The sequence below is a fragment of the Papaver somniferum genome, chromosome 6, assembly GCF_003573695.1.
Source record: "Papaver somniferum cultivar HN1 chromosome 6, ASM357369v1, whole genome shotgun sequence".
In the NCBI taxonomy this organism is placed as follows: Eukaryota; Viridiplantae; Streptophyta; class Magnoliopsida; order Ranunculales; family Papaveraceae; genus Papaver; species Papaver somniferum.
The window spans coordinates 83,945,796-83,951,063 of record NC_039363.1 but is presented as its reverse complement, the minus strand read 5'-3'; positions in this window follow the sequence as shown (position 1 = coordinate 83,951,063).

The following is a 5,268-nucleotide window of genomic DNA, read 5'->3' as shown; positions in this document are numbered from 1 at the left end:
TCGTAGAAGTATACATGACACAATTGAAGCAAAATTAGTTTTGATTCACTCGAATCAATTCATGAACATTATAGACACGGTTCGCAAAGATTGCATTCCTTAATATATTAATGTATTTGTTCATGAGTATGTAAACACACATAACCGATTTTAGAACTTAACCCACCTAGGTATGCAAACGGGTACGCATACCTAAGTTCCCGGATTTGGTCTTGTTCGCCGTTTAGCAAATATGTACGCATACTTAAGTTTCCGGACTTGGTCTTGTTCGCCAGTATGCAAACGGGTACGCATACTATCGTTCATGACCAAACTCAGTTGAATCTCTACGTATACGGGTATGCATACTATAGATCCCGGACTTCAACTGTCGAATCAGTACGGGTACGTATACTAAATACCCGTACTTGGAATACACTTGCAACAGTTAGCATACAAGTACGCATACTGTGCTATATCCCATCAATGGTTAATTGTTGTAAACTCCCATTTTAATCATTGAAACATTCTTGGAAGACGAGAATAGTTGTCTCACACAAACTATTAGCTTCAAAGCAATTTTCAATTGATCAAATGATCAATACGAAACATTCGGATTCTACATCAAATGACTGTCTCACAAAAATCATGTAAGATGTTACCAGGCGATTTTCACATGATCATATTTTGACCTTCGTCAAGAATAAAAGATGAACCTGGTTAAAACGCAAGCTTACCAACACATATTTCGAGAAATATGTAAGCGAGTTAAAGTCAGCTCAAAATATCAAATGTGTATAATGTAGAGTTTATATAGCTATACGACTTTTGTCTCAATAGGAGATGTAATAGAAATAAACTTCTGAATAATACATGAGTTCAAGTCTCCACATACCTTTTGTTGATGAAGTTCCACAAGCTCCCCTTAGTAGTTCTTCGTCTTCAATCGATGAACTCCGTGAAGTCTAAAGCTCAACTACACATTCTATCCTAATCCGATACATAGCTATAAGTAGACTAGAAATCAAGACTTATAGTTTTGACAACTAAACTTGACAAAAAATCTTGAGATAGAAACGCTTGCGAGTTCGACCGAGCAGTGCTCTAACATTGTCATTTGACCAAAATATTTCCTATACCTTCTACAATAATGAGTAGAATAGCAAATACGAATTCGTTCAACAAAGAGCAGGGAATTATTATTTTTTGTCAACTTCTTTAAGAATAGGGGGTTGTTGAGTTTTAATTAAACTAAACTAACCTAAAAACAAAGTGAGTAAAGGTTGTGAACAAAAATAGAAAATACCGGTTAGATGTTTTATCTTCCATCATCAAACATGTTCATCAATCAATTAAATTAACATTCAATTTCTCTTTATACCAGTAACCTTAAAGTATCATCAATCAGTGTACTACTTCGTTATGCCTCCACATATCAACAAATACTGCAATCGCCAATATCTTAATTATTTTTCACCAAATAACCTAGTGCTCATCACTAAGAGATTCAACTTGAGAAAAGTATTAAAATCTTTGAGACGGGTTATTCATAGTCAATAATCGCGCTTATTGTGGCATATTCAACATAGGCCAATCTTTTCTTGTGGGTTATCCAAAGACTCTTTAGGAGAATTAACGTGGGAAGAATTATCGCGTGCACTTCTTTCTCATTTCTGTAATCGAAAACATATTGATATATGCAATACCTTATACAACATGTCATAGAATGATGTTGCTTGCAACCTTATTATTGAGTTTGAAAAATTATTGAATTTAGTTCATGGGTTAGCCGAAGAACATCAAATTAGTATATTTCTTTCCGCACTTCGTGAAGATATAGGAGCAGGTGTTCGAATGCGTCGACCCGGAAGCTTATCAGAAGCTTTTGGATTGGCGCTTGTTCTAGAGGATGCCATCAATGCAACATCAAGTTTTAAAGCTGCATAGTCTCCTAAAAGTGCATCAACACCCGCTATGGAAAGTACATCTACTACAACTCTAGTTCGTCGAATTTCTAGGTTCGGGCAAGAAGAAAGGAGCAAGAAAGGTTTATGTTTCAGTTGTGATGAAGTTTATAACCCAGGTCATCGGTGTCAAGGAGCAGGTCAATTACTATTTTTTGAAAGAGCTGACACTGATGATGTTATTATAATGAATTAATCAACCAATCCAACTTGATGACAAGTTGTATTTCAAGAGGCTTGGGATGTTGGGATAGCATCTCCAATTAGGATTTACATTATCTTTGTTTAGATAGAGATTTTGAGAGCTATTTTCGTGAGATTTTTTTCCAAATAAGAGTCTAGTTATTTTAGGATTTTCTTTCTTGTTTTGCAAGTTCTGTTCACAATAAATATGCGTGTTTATTCTAGGTTTTATTCTCACAATTTGTATAATCATAGTTTTAAGCTTGTCAACCTGGTGGATAATCCCCAATCAAAGAATCTTTATCATTTTGGTCTCGGTTCTCAACAAAAAATTTAGATTTATTACCATTGTTCAATTTATAGAGGTAAGAGTGAAGTGTAACCGAAATAAATACCAGTGAGATTAGGAGAAGTTGGAGTGAAGTTGTTGCTTAATTAATATTTGAAAAATTTGGAAGAAATCAAAATCAAAATTGAATTTGGAATGCAACTTAGATTTAACAATATAACAACTAACTGACCATATAGAAGGCCTCCCTTTGGTCGGCCAATAAACAATCCTATATACCTTTCACGGTAGAAGATAACTTACTTATCAGATTCAGCAGGTTTGGAGAATTCTTATCGAGCAGCAGTAACAGTCGAAATTGTTTCCCAAAAAAAGATTATAATTTCTAGAGTTGTTATTTTCAAAAAAATAATTTCTAGAGTTGTTTCTATATTTTCTATCCATTTCCAAGCATATCCGTCACCTTCTTCTCGAACTAGTTTAGAAGCACGTTCTCGCTCATGAAAGTCAGTCATCGTTCTGTTATGTTTTCTTGAATCAACTTGCGATGACTGATGTTAGCGCTGAACATGGGGGCGCAATAGATTATCGAAGAAATTACGCTCTTTTTCATCTTTAACAAAACTGTACAATGTTTGGAGCTTCTGAAAATTAATATTTGCATCAGGATCATTAGGACGTTTGTCTGGATGTAATTCTCGGGATTTGGTTTTATAAGCTTTCTTAATGTCTGCATTAGTTAATTTACTCCTTGATCACCTGATGGTCAACCAACAGGAAAACTTGTGACCGGAAACCCTACATAAAATTTTTGGTTTTCAACTCATTTTCCCTCCAAATCTCTTGATTCTTGGTGGGTTTTTCTCCTATACTTGTTCTCTACAGGTATGAGGATAATTTATTGAGTTTTGTTTCGAGAGTGGATGAAATTTATCTCATATAGAAGTTGATTCTAGATTGGGGGTAGTTAATTTTCCTCCTCTGATAGCTTCAATCGACATTAATCGTGGACGAAAAGGAGCTGATGGTTGTGGTATAATTGATACTTCAAAGGAAATTGGGGTTTCTTCTGGGAACCCTAAAATTGGGAAATGAAGAACTTTGTTTTGGGGAAACAAAGATGGTTGTGAAGATACTTCAACCTGAAAGTTATTCTTCCACAAACCTCAATCAATTAATGGTAAGTCGAAATCCATCATCTTCCCTTCTGATTTAGTGGACGAACTTAGGGTTTGCGACAAATTTTTGGTTGGATATTTTGTTGGCAGTAAATTATCTTTCAACCTAGTTGAGGAAACTATGGAAAATGCTTGGAAGTTGAAAGGGAAATTTCGACTGTCACTACATGAAGATTTAATTTTCATCTTCGAGTTTGATTTAGAGGAAGACAGAGTTGTGCCATGGAATTTGGATCAGCCGATATTTCAAACAGGTTGTTCTTAATTCGATCATGGCAGGTTTTCATCGAGCATGACATTATGGAAATAAAAACTATTCCTATTTGGACGAATTTGAGGAATGTTCCAATACATTTACAGAATGCTAAAGGCTTAAGTATGATTGTTAGTATTATGGGGACTCCCTTGTGTTTTGATAAGTATAGTTTAGCTAAATTAAGAATGAAATATGCTAGAGTATGTATAGAGATGGAAGCTTCTGGCGAATTTCCTGATTTTATTCCGGTAGTTTATGATGGCAAGGAATTCACAATTTTAGTTGAGTATTCTGGGAAACCTCCAAGATGCAAGAATTGTGCTAGGTTTGGGTACTCAAATGCCAAATTCCCCAAGATAAGCAAGAAGGTCTGGTCGCCGGTGAATAAAAGTGTAAGGAAGGGTTTGAAGGTATTAATTTATTAGGAGAGACTACTGATCATCATGTAAAGGTGGATAATGTGAATGGGTCTGTAGAAACTACTTAAAACTTTGCTCTTGGAGAAAATACTGCTAGCATGAACAGGAATCTCAAGGGAATGATATTTCAAGGTTGTTATTCCAAGCTCTAGTACAAAGGAATGGTCAACTGCCCCTACAAGTACTGATAAAAAGAGTAGTGAAGTTGAGGATTTGTTCCTCCAACCTGAAGATGAGCAGTGGAAAGCTTGTTCTAGATGGAAAAAGAATTCACGTAAAAAGGGAAATAACTGACCACCGGTACCAACTCGCTACTTCAACCCATTTACTGTTTTAGAGTCTCTTATGAGTCTACAACCTGCTCTGGAAGACACCACAGATGTACGAGAGCAAGATAAAGAGGAGGAAGGAGTAATTGTTGATGATTACGAGTCTTATGAAGTATCAGAATTTGAAACAGATAATGAGAGTATGAGAGTAGAAAAGTTGTTGACGAGGAAATTTTAGGGAAATCTGTTTATGTCAGAGGTTAATGATTTTCAACTTCAATTTCGGCAAATAGTTCTATTCAGAAGGAGAATATGGAGGTTAGTCTCCCACTAAAAATGGATTTGAGTTGAGTTACAATAAAAAAAAAAAATTATAGGAAAGGATTTGGTTTTGTTTTCCAATTCAGTTTTTGCTATTAGTGAGGCAGAAATAGATTCCAAAATCACTTTTAATAAGTTACTGGGTATACCTGACCAACCTATGATGAGATCCATGGTTAGGAATTTATTGGAGAGTCACGCTAAATCAGAAGTTGGATACGCCTCTGAATGAGGATACTGATGGTATGAGATATTTTGACTCTGATTATGATGAGAAATTTGATGCAGTCAAATGCTCGTTTCAAGATGAAAATGTAGATTTTTGAAGATTGATCGGTGGTCATTTGTTTTCCTTTGGGGTTTCATGAGTCTATGGACTTTAGCCAGCTCTCGCTAGAGTGTGCGTTTAC